The 13028-nt window shown below is 47.0% G+C and overlaps 1 protein-coding gene across 20 annotated transcripts in view; it reads left to right on the forward strand.

The window, feature by feature from the left end:
* Positions 1–13028, forward strand: part of KCNQ2 (potassium voltage-gated channel subfamily Q member 2) — a 123951-nt gene that overhangs the window by 9274 nt on the left and 101649 nt on the right. The gene's annotated exons all lie outside the window — the stretch shown is intronic.

Consider the following 13028-nt stretch of genomic DNA (forward strand, 5'->3'; position numbering starts at 1 on the left):
GGGTACACACAGCCGGGAGGCCGGAGCCCAATACATTACTGGGGTACACATAGCCAGGGGCACGGGAGCCACTACATTACTGGGGTACACACAGCCGGGAGGCCGGAGCCCAATACATTACTGGGGTACACATAGCCAGGGGCACGGTGGCCACTACATTACTGGGGTACACACAGCCGGGAGGCCGGAGCCCAATACATTACTGGGGTACACATAGCCAGGGGCACGGGGGCCACTACATTACTGGGGTACACACAGCCGGGGGCACGGGGGCCACTACATTACTGGGGTACACACAGCCGGGAGGCCGGAGCCCAATACATTACTGGGGTACACACAGCCAGGGGCACGGGAGCCACTACATTACTGGGGTACACACAGCCGGGAGGCCGGAGCCCAATACATTACTGGGGTACACATAGCCAGGGGCACGGGAGCCACTACATTACTGGGGTACACACAGCCGGGAGGCCGGAGCCCAATACATTACTGGGGTACACATAGCCAGGGGCACGGGAGCCACTACATTACTGGGGTACACACAGCCGGGAGGCCGGAGCCCAATACATTACTGGGGTACACATAGCCAGGGGCACGGGGGCCACTACATTACTGGGGTACACACAGCCGGGAGGCCGGAGCCCAATACATTACTGGGGTACACATAGCCAGGGGCACGGGGGCCACTACATTACTGGGGTACACACAGCCGGGGGCACGGGGGCCACTACATTACTGGGGTACACACAGCCGGGGGCACGGGGGCCACTACATTACTGGGGTACACACAGCCAGGGGCACTGGGTCCACTACATTACTGGGGTACACACAGCCAGGGGCACGGGGTCCACTACATTACTGGGGTACACACAGCCGGGAGGCCGGAGCCCAATACATTACTGGGGTACACACAGCCAGGGGCACGGGGGCCACTACATTACTGGGGTACACACAGCTGGGGGCACTGGGTCCACTACATTACTGGGGTACACACAGCCAGGGGCACTGGGTCCACTACATTACTGGGGTACACACAGCCGGGGGCACTGGGCCCACTACATTACTGGGGTACACATAGCCAGGGGCACTGGGTCCACTACATTACTGGGGTACACACAGCCAGGGGCACTGGGCCCACTACATTACTGGGGTACACACAGCCAGGGGCACTGGGTCCACTACATTACTGGGGTACACACAGCCAGGGGCACTGGGTCCACTACATTACTGGGGTACACACAGCCAGGGGCACGGGGTCCACTATATTACTGGGGTACACACAACCGGGAGGCCGGAGCCCAATACATTACTGGGGTACACACAGCCGGGAGGCCGGAGCCCAATACATTACTGGGGTACACACAGCCGGGAGGCCGGTAGCCCAATACATTACTGGGGTACAGCCAGCCAGGGGCACTGGGTCCACTACATTACTGGGGTACACACAGCCAGGGGCACGGGGTCCACTATATTACTGGGGTACACACAGCCAGGGGCACGGGAGCCACTACATTACTGGGGTACACACAGCCGGGAGGCCGGAGCCCAATACATTACTGGGGTACACATAGCCAGGGGCACGGGGGCCACTACATTACTGGGGTACACACAGCCGGGAGGCCGGAGCCCAATACATTACTGGGGTACACATAGCCAGGGGCACGGGGGCCACTACATTACTGGGGTACACACAGCCGGGGGCACGGGGGCCACTACATTACTGGGGTACACACAGCCGGGAGGCCGGAGCCCAATACATTACTGGGGTACACACAACCGGGAGGCCGGAGCCCAATACATTACTGGGGTACACACAGCCGGGAGGCCGGAGCCCAATACATTACTGGGGTACACACAGCCGGGAGGCCGGTAGCCCAATACATTACTGGGGTACAGCCAGCCAGGGGCACTGGGTCCACTACATTACTGGGGTACACACAGCCAGGGGCACTGGGTCCACTATATTACTGGGGTACACACAGCCAGGAGGCCGGAGCCCAATACATTATCGGGGTACACACATCCAGAGGCACCGGGGCCACTACATTACTGGGGTACACACAGCCAGGAGGCCGGAGCCCAATACATTACTGGGGTACACACAGTCAGGGGCACGGGGTCCACTACATTACTGGGGTACACACAGCCAAGGGCACGGGGTCCACTACATTACTGGGGTACACACAGCCAGGGGCACGGGGTCCACTACATTACTGGGGTACACACAGCCAGGGGCACTGAGTCCACTACATTACTGGGCAACACACAGCCAGGGGCACTGGGTCCACTACATTACTGGGGTACACACAGCCAGGGGCACTGGGTCCACCACATTACTGGGGTACACACAGCCAGAGGCACTGGGTCCACTACATTACTGGGGTACACACAGCCGGGGACACTGAATCCACTACATATCATTACTGGGGTACACACAGCCAGGGGCACTGGGTCCACTACATTACTGGGGTACACACAGCCATAGGCACTGGGTCCACTACATTACTGGGGTACACACAGCTGGGGGCACTGGGTCCACTACATTACTGGAGTACACACAGCTGGGGGCACTGGGTCCACTACATTACTGGGGCACACACAGCCGGGGGCACTGGGTCCACTACGTTAATTGGGTACACAAAGCCAGGGGGCACTGGGTCCACTACATTACTGGGGTACACACAGCCAGGGGCACGGGGTCCACTACATTACTGGGGTACACACAGCCAGGGGTACGGGGTCCACTACATTACTGGGGTACACACAGCCAGGGGCACTGAGCCCACTACATTACTGGGGAACACACAGCCAGGGGCACTGGGTCCACTACATTACTGGGGTACACACAGCCAGGGGCACTGGGTCCACCACATTACTGGGGTACACACAGCCAGGGGCACTGGGTCCACTACATTACTGGGGTACACACAGCCGGGGACACTGAATCCACTACATATCATTACTGGGGTACACACAGCCAGGGGCACTGGGTCCACTACATTACTGGGGTACACACAGCCATAGGCACTGGGTCCACTACATTACTGGGGTACACACAGCTGGGGGCACTGGGTCCACTACATTACTGGGGTACACACAGCTGGGGGCACTGGGTCCACTACATTACTGGGGCACACACAGCCGGGGGCACTGGGTCCACTAATTAAAGGGGTACAGACAGCCGGGGGCACTGGGTCCACTACATTACTAGGGTACACACGGCCAGGGGCACTGGGTCCACTACATTACTGGGGTACACACGGCCAGGGGCACTGGGTCCAGTACATTACTGGGGTACACACAGCCGGGGGCACTGGGTCCAGTACATTACTGGGGTACACACAGCCAGGGGTGCAGGAGTCCAATACATTAATGAGGGACACACAGCCAGGGGGCAGGAGTCCAATACATTAATGGGGAACACACAGCCAAGGGTACAGGGGTCCTATGCATCATTGGGGTACACATAGCCAGGGGCACAACCTGAGGTCCAGTACATCAGCAGGGAAAGCACAGTAAGGGACACAGGGGTTCAGTACAAAAGTGGGTAACACACAGTAAGGGGCACAGGGGTCCAATACATCAGTGGGGTATACACAAGGGTCCAAAACATCAGTAATGTACACTGTAAAGGGCACAGGAGCTTGATACATCTTTGAAAAACACCCAGCCAGGGGCACAGGGGTCCAGTACATCATTGGAGAACAACAAGTAGGGGACACAGGGGTCCAGAACGTCAGTTGGGTGCACATAGCAAGTGGCACAGAGGACAATACATCAATGGGGAACACACACAGCAAGGGGCACAGAGGTCTAGTACATCTTTGTGGAACACACAGTAAGGGGTACAGGGGTCTATTACTTCAATGAGGTACACATAGGATGTGGCACAGGGGTCCAGTACATCATTGGGTAGCACACAGAAAAGATAACAGGAGTCCAGTACAACAGTGGGGAACGCACAGCAAGGGTATATTTAATGGAGATTAATTGGTGTAAACTTACTAATTCAGAGAGTATGTCAAATAGGAAAGCCAGTTCAATAGTGGGGTACAGTAACAATCACAGACCTATGTGACTTTGGCTTTAAAGTTGAAACCCTCAATTATAAGATGATTATGAAAGGGAAGAAAATATATGGCTAGCAAAATTGGGGTACAACTCTATTGGCACATAAGTGGTAGATGCAGCAGTGATCTAAGTCTGGATGCTAGATGTATGAGCGGTCTTCTAAGAGTGATGTCTGATTTTTAGAGTGTATTGGACCACAGGGCTTTTCACAATATCCTAGGAAATCTGGCTACCAAATTTTGGGGTCTGTATTGAAGTCATGGGGCCTGTCATGTTTCAAGAAAGTCTTGAGATATAGGGTGTCCTATTCTCTGGTATAAAAAACCTGTAGAAACATTTGGCACCAGATGTTCATACTTAACACCAGAACAGATCTAAACCTGTGGAAACTGGGGTTCAGTCCATGACAAGATCAGGTTGTGTGAGGTCCTGTAGATTCCTGCCCAGCCCATATCTCCATAAACCTTATAGTCTATAGTTATTGGAGCCTGTCCAGGTTCACAGGTTCTATAAAAGCCTAATGTACCAGGGAACAATGTTGGCTCATGGTGTCCTCCATGAAGCCTTTTATATTACTAGATACCAAATTGGGGTACTGAACTCATAACGTGTATAAAAAGGGGGGCATTATCTTCTATTTCCTTGCTACTTTATATTTCCAACCTAAACATACTCATATTCCCTTGTTTATTATGTATGTTGGAACCTTGAGGATCAGACCAGTGACCACTGATGGTCAGGTGTCCTCGTAGTAGAAGAAGTAGTACATGAATGTAACCTATAATGGGAGTTAATAACTGAAGGGAGGTTGGGATTCCTTTGCATTGTTCATAGCTTTGAACCTTAGGTGATCACTCAGATTTCGTATGTTGTCCTTGAGGTTCTCTGATCTTTGTCTTCCATTAGATATCTACCTCCGGATATGTGTCTGCCCATAAGTCTGTCTTAGCTAATGTTCAAGTCAGGTTTTTTTTATTGGCAGATTTAACCAACTCTGTGATGGTATGTAGGTTGCTCTTCTTCCGTTATTTAGTATTGAGCCCCCATTGAGTTTTTCCATTATCCTACATAGCTAGAAATATTAAGTTTCTGATTTTTGAGGTAAACTATAGATTTTTTTTTACCTTCCAATGTAAGTTTCATTCCTTATCTATCATCTATTTGCATCTTGGCTACCACACCCAACAATGTCTTCCTCAAGTTGGATAGCACAATGCTTTGTCCATTCTTACAGTCCGAAATCCTTGCCTGTTTTCTTCAGAAATCCTCTGCCTGCAACATCTTAAGACGTCCACTCCTCATGTAACGTTTCTTCTATCACAATGGACCATACAATAGTTGCTTCATGCTTTGACTTAATCCTAAGGTTTTCATTAGACTCCTGAGCAGTAGAGAGAGAGTAGGAGGCAATATCGTCTGTGAATTTGGTCCATCCCACAATTTGTAGACACAAAAGGGGGGAACGTTCCATTGAAAACATCCACAACGTCACAGCTGGATCTCATGTGTGTCGAGAAAGCTGAAGACATCTAGTGTAGAGAATACATTCAGCATCTGTCCTCCCAGGGAATCATGTGGAGCCTTAGCCGTCTCCCTGTCCATCAAACAGTACATGATGGAACATTCCTTGGCTTGGAATGACCACAACATTCATCTCCCTAGGGGATCTCTTTAGCTGAAGATCAGCTTTACCTGGTGGGGTTTTCATAGAACAGAACGCTACATTAGACCCTAATTCACAAGCACTAATCAATGGAGTTCATGGCAGAGCCTCAGGTGGTGTGAAACAGCTCAGGAAGGTGCGATTTCCTGCCTCTCTCCTAGACATAAGCTTGGAATTATTCAGTGAAGAACAAAGAGAACTGTTGACCTAGACATTATTTTTAATATTTCTTTTTACTTAATTCTGGTAAAATATTGTGAAAATGGAAAGTGTAGAATAAGGCAATTTAACAAAAAATCAGGAACCATGACGATTACCGTATCTATAGGTCCATAGTGGCGAAACATTTTTTGGCCCTTGGATAGACATGGGTATCTCCAGAGGCTTCAATCGGTAAAAGTTCCCATACACTAACCTATCGATATCTATCATTAGGTTCGGCGGACGGTATTATGTGTATGGTGGCTCCTGATAGATGATGGCAAGGGGAGATAAGGCTATGGCTTTGTCTAATTTCGGACTGAGGATCCTTTTGTCCTCCCTGATAAGTCACCAGCAGAGATGTCGTTCAGCGGCTCTCTCATAGCGAACACAGAAATGATGGGCCAAACCATTGTATGTTCAACGGCTATCTAGTATGAGGGGCTTAAGGTGGAAGATAGGACTGCCACTGATCACTAGATCAAATGGGTCCTAACTCTACCTTAAGAATCTTTAGATTGAGGATTTCCTCATCTCAAAGCTAATGTTGATGGGCTAGCGGTAGGGATATTGTAGCTAATGCTGACTTTCTCAATTTCAGTATGAACTTTCAGCCAAAAAGTCTTTAAATCCTCAAGCAAAAACATTGAAACAAAGGCCATGTATACCAAAGTAATAGCATCTGTGGATAACGGAGCTAGTGAAGTTGGGTGACTCAGCTTAGGTTGGACCCATGCCTCTTGTCTAGCATCTTAATTAAAAAAACGAAAATAAGCAATGAGGGTCACTCTGCAGCAAGGATTAAAAAGGAGTATAGCTAGAAGTGGTGCAGAGGTAGCAGTACCACCTAAAACCTTGTGCCTGAGGGGCTGCAAGGCTGTTCTGTTACTTAAGGACAAGCCCTTATTATAGATCTATGGTAGGTGGGGACACTGGAGCTTTTGCACTGAGTCTCAGGAGCTTCATGCTACATCTCTGAGGGCAAATATAGATAGGGACTTATGGTGGTGGAAACATATGGTGATGGAATCTATCTCAAAGAAAGTTCTACTTTTGATCTTTTTTCTCTGTAGCCTCTTCTTCTCTACAAAAGGCCAGAATGCCTACTTGATAAAGAGTGTCGCGGTTCATTGATGAAACAAATATTCATGTTTCTATTATGAAGTAAGGTACAAAGATTTTCTTTATTGTCTGTAGCAGCAGGATACTCAAGAAATGCCGAAATGTCATTGTAAATTGTCACCTACGTGCATAAGGTAACAAGCTTTAGCTGAAATTACGGTAATAAGTCCTGAGCTTTGTGCTCCATGATGTGGTCTCCATCTTCTGTTCTGGACCCTTCCCTTTTACATATTGAAGGGTACATTCCAATCATGAGGTGGGAGGTGGGGATCATTCCACTAAGAGCCCCCATCAGTTGCCACCAATGGGACAGTGAACCTTGTCGGGGTGCCCATTGTGTCCATTCTGTTCAGTGACCACATTTTGGTCCACCAGCAAATAAATATTGAGACATTAGTCATTTGGAAAAATAAGGCAGCTGTCATTCAATGGGTTCCTACAGGCAGCAGAAAATCTTACCAAAATGTCATATTCTGTGCTTGGAAGTCTGTGAGATAAATATCAGAAGTGGCGCTGCATGTTATGTTGGCGTCGACTATGATTCTAGAAGCAACTAATGGGTTCCTTATGATGTATCACGGCCGAATTAATAGAACGCAGTCTCTGTGTCATCTTTAGATCCAGGGATATTGTTCCTTTGTATTCGGGTACAGCCTGGAAAATGGCCGCGTTCCTTGTGTGTAAGTGATGGGTCTACTTTAATGCAACAAAAATGATTAATCTTCTTGAAGCTCCTTTAGACCATGGGGAGACCATGCTAGTGAGGTGCTAATGACAAAGATCATTAAGATATGATCATGGGATGCTTCTGAATACAAGTAGTGGCAGACATGTCTTTAGGAATGGCATACACCACACCTTCATACGTGATAGTGATATACTGTACATTAACTACTTATTTACTTCATTATGTCTTACTGCCTTTCCAGAAATCCCTGCTGGGTGCAAGCACGATCTCTGGGGCCATTACCTATGGGGAGAACAGATTTCCCATTAATTCTGTTTGTCAACTGATGACAGCTGCTGTCCCTATTAACGTCCATAGAGTTATATATGGAAGAGAGTGCGACTTACTTGGGTCTTCCCATACGTGCCACAGACAGACCACCATAGACCTCTATAGGGAAAGCTGCTCATGTGATATGGTAAATAGGAGCCGCAGGACCCCGGTTACTCTACAGTTTATAGGGCTTGGAGCTAATGTACAGGTGCTTCTCACTAAATTAGAATACCATCAGAAAGTTAATTTATTTCAGTTCTTCAATGCAAAAAGTGAAACTCATATATTATATAGAGTCATTACAGACAGAGTGATCTATTTCACGTATTTATTTCCGTTTACAACCTTTAAAGGGCCAGATGTAAAATATCACACAAATTCATTCCTCCATCTCCTTCTCTCGTTCCTGGCAAACATGGTGACGCATAATTTAATGGACCGGTTCCTCAGAGAATTGACTTTATTCATTGACACAGTAATAACAGGAATTATCCATATTACAGGCTCTTTAAACACAGCAAGATCCAGACATTCTTACATTAATAGGATATTAATGAGGCTTTGTAATATAATCTGCTCTAGAGCTGAGAACATTGGGTTGTCCCTACTGATTGCAGTGCAAACTAGTGGACATAAAGTGGGGAAAATAAGTATTTGACACACTACTGATTTTGCAAGTTTTCCCACCTACAAAGAATGGAGAGGTGTGTAATATTTATCGTAGGTAAACTGTGAGAAACAGAATCTAAAAAGAAAATCCAGAATCACATTATATGATTTTTACATCATTACGGTAAATTGTATTTTATTGTATGAAATAAGTATTTGATACAATAGGAAAACAGAACCAGGGATTTTGGCCCCCTCCTCCATACAGATCTTCTCCAGAGCTTTCAGGTTTCGGGGCTGTCACTGGGCAACATTGAGTTTCAGCTCCCTCAAACATTTTCTATTGGGTTCAGGTCTGGAGACTGGCTAGGCCACTCCAGGACCTTGCAATGCTTCTCGCGGAGCTACTCCTTAGCTGCCTTGGCTGTGTGTTTCGGGTCATTGACATGCTGGAAGACTCAGCCACAAAGTTGGTGAACTTCAAACGGGCATGTGCTCTCGTGAGCAGGGGGACCTTGCGTGCCCTGCAGGATTTTAATCCATAACGGCATAGTGTGTTACTAACTGAAATGTTTGAGACTGTGGTCCCAGCTCTCTTCAGGTTATTGATCAGGTTCTCCCCTGTAGCTCTCGGCTGATTCCTGACATTTCTCAGAATCATCCTTACCCCATGTGGAAGGATCTTGCATGGAGCCCCAGTTTCTTCTATTTTCTAATTATTGTGCCAACAGTTGTTGCCTTCTCACCAAACTTCTCGTCTATTGTCCTGTAGCTCATCCGAGGTCTACAATTTTGTCCATGGTGTCATTAGACAGATCTTTGGTTTTGACCATGGTGGAGAGGTTGCAATGTGATTGAGTGTGTGGCCAGATGTGTTTTATGCAGAGAACAAGTTCAAACAGATGCAATTAATACAGGTAATGAGTGCAGAGTAGGAGGGCTTCTTAAAGAAAAACTAACAGGTCTGTGAGAGCCAGGATTCCTGTTGGTTGGTAGGTGATCAAATACTTATTTCATGCAATAAAATGCAGTTTAATTATTGAAAAATGATACAATATGATTTTCTGGTTTTTATTGTCAGATTCTCACAGGTGAGGTGTATACGTGGGAAAACTTGTAAACTTGGCAGTGGATGAAATACGTATTTCCCCCACTGTATTTCTCCTATGCTGACCGATGTGTCTTCATAGGTGACAGATTACGAATTCTGAGTGGTCTGGTCCTGCGTTACTCCACTACAAGATACCAGAAGATGGTGGAGTGATTGGACTAACACGTGACTGCAGGACCAGACTACATGGTTTGTTTGTAGTCTGTCACCATGGAGACCCACAGAGGTCTGCACAAAGCCAGCCCGACATTACCAAGGTAGTCCGCTTTAAAACCCTAAAGGAAGCGTTGATGAAAGCGATCATTTCCAGAATCGCCATGATAATTGATCATTAAATGGATATGTGTAGATGAAGGCTGCATGGTGGTCAGGAGACTAGTCATCTGCTGGACATTAGTGAATCTTCATTAGGCCGCATCCTCCGGATGAAGCGCAGACCTTTTCTCTTTCCTTATCTTGAACCAAATATCAGTCATCAGGTTTTTCCATCCATAAATCATTCCTCCTGGCCGCGGAGGGGCCGGGGCTGACTGTGGTTCTTCGGGATTATTTTCCACCGTTTCATACCGACAGCCTGATGTAGATCATTGATTCCTCTCACCGCTTCCTGTGTTGGTGGGGCTGAGAGTCTGATTTCCCTATAGCAACGGTCACTATGCCTTCATTTCTTTACTGCTTGTATATTCTGTGTCTCCGGGGTTAATGAGTCCAAAATTTAAAGGGGCTGTCTACTTTTTCTCTTTTTAAAGACATCTTGTAGGATCTTTTTTGCAAAGCTTTTGTAAAGCTGGGCTTCCATACCAGATGTAACGCATGGACATGAATGACAGTCTTTGGAAGAGAGCAGCCATGTTTTTCGCTTCCAGGACAATCCCCTTCAAGGGAACCTTTCATATTGTACTTGCAGTCTGATCTGTGGACAGCACAGTATAGAGGAGAAGCTGAGCAGAATGATATAGATTTTTGTTGAAAAGATTCAGTATTACCTGTACTTTATTTATTGAAGTCCCTGGTATTTGTATCAGGAGTCCAGTGGGCGGTCCTAGTAGTGATTGACAGCTGTCTCCGTGCACAGTCATAGAGGGAGGATTGTCACAAAGTGGACTCATGTAATCAACACTACAGATGTCAGTGGATAAAACAGACATTTATGTGGGAAATTTTTCAGTAAAAACTGTGTTTTATCCATTGAAATCCCTGGTGTTTGTCTGTATAGGAGTCCAGTGGGCGGTCCTACTACTAGTGATTGACAGCTATCTCTGCATCCACAATCTTAGGCCGATTTCACACGCCCTGATATTTCCTGTACTGGAGATATCCGGGTCCAGGTGTCAATTTTTCAGATTCGTGTAGCATCTGTGTGCTATCCGTGTGTCCATGTGTACCATCCGTGTGCTGTCCGTACGCTGTCCGTGTCCGTGTATTGAAACAATTTGTTTCAATGTTAACCCTATGACTTTTAAAACACACATGGATGGCACACGGATGCCATCCGTGTGCTACAGTACGTATTTACACGGACCCATTGACTTGTATGGGTCCATGTGATCCGTGCTGTCGCTCAAAAACGGACATGTCAGCGTGTTTTGCCCACGGACACGATCCGTGAAAACACGCCAACATGTACATAGACCCATTCATTTGAATGGGTCTACATGTGTTAGTGTCTCCGGTACGTGAGAAAACTGTCACCACACTTACCGGAGACACTGACATGTGAAACAGGCCTTACAGGGAACGCTGTCAATCACTGATTAAGACCGCCCACTGGACTCATACTATGGATTTCAATGAATAAAAGTCGAAGATGGGGTCAGATCTATTGAGTCCTTTGGCCTGTAGACATAGACCGTGCCTCTCAGCTTCCCTATGAGACCAGATAGGGTCCAGAAGTTCCTCTGCCAAATATGGAGACCCCAAGATTATAAATGGCACATGGTAGGTAGCGGTCTGTCACAGATTTTGCATTGAGGCCCAGCAGCCTCAAATTGCACCAAAGCTGGACTTCCTTATTAAAGGGGTTAATCCCATCTTCGTAGATGGTTATTGTCAGATAGTGCTTGTAAATACAAGAAATTTTTAAATTTTATTGCATATTACATTTTGAGATTTTCACAGTTTTCTTTTGTTTACGTAACCGTTGTCTTGGAGACCGACCACTGCTGCTAGACAGCACAACATGTCCAGTGCTTACAAGCTCTTTTCTGTTGAGATTGTAAGCAGTGCTGGAGCTGGAGCGCGCTGTTCCATCCTAATCCCGGCCGCCCGCAGCACGGCATTTATAAGCCGGACGGCACCAGTGGTCAGTTTCCTAGGCAACCAGCTGTAAACAAAAGAAAAGAAAAAAGTTAATATCTCAAGAACAGCTCCAAATATTAATTAGCAGTAAACTGCAAAAGTGCTTGTTTTTACACGCACTATCCAAAAATATCTCTGTAGATGAGAATAAGCCTTTAAGGAGTGTTGGAATTGTTGATGGATCAGTGGTGGAATGCCATGACATTTGGCTGTTACCCAGCTATCCCAGATAGAAGCAAAGCTTTCACATGAGATATTTATCTGATGACAATCTGATGTCTGTTGTGGTCATACACATCAGAAAAAGGGGTTATTTATTTTACAGGATGTCTTGTAGATCTATGGGGTCTGACAACTTGGACTTCCACAATCCCAAGAAAGGGGTCTGTGAGGTGCCCTGGATCGGCCAATGATCTTCCAATACATTTCTCATGTCAATGAGATGTCCAGCATAAGATACTCATCTGCACCCTAAAAGGGATGGTCCTTAAGCAAATACATAAGAGACTTTTTTATTTTTTGGGGGGGGGGCAAATATTAGGGAATTCATGGGCTGAGAGGGGAACAGGACTTTCATCATAATTTTGCATTGAAGCATGAATGGTGTCGTTACGCCTTGCATTACTAGAATTTAGGGCGTTAGCGTCTGCTGTATTTGCAGCGCGTTAAATAGGACCCCCTGCCACCTCTGTGGCCCCCAATACACCTAGTTGGAGTTAAATACTGCACTAATTATAGAAAAACAGGCGCAGAACTCCCCCCGCAATCTGTCAGGATTAAACTCTGACGTCCCCCAATTTTCCGCTATTGATTTCTCATTTGCTATATAACCAGATTACAGCCAGCAGAGGCGGCTGCAAATGAACTCTGCTGCCCTAAAGAACACTGTGCCAGGTTCCTGCGCCATTCTTATTTAATAACCTCTGGCATAAAACCTGTGATATCATTTGTCA

Source organism: Dendrobates tinctorius, unplaced genomic scaffold (genome assembly GCF_039654945.1).
Source record: "Dendrobates tinctorius isolate UK_male_01 unplaced genomic scaffold, ASM3965494v1 ptg000065l, whole genome shotgun sequence".
In the NCBI taxonomy this organism is placed as follows: Eukaryota; Metazoa; Chordata; class Amphibia; order Anura; family Dendrobatidae; genus Dendrobates; species Dendrobates tinctorius.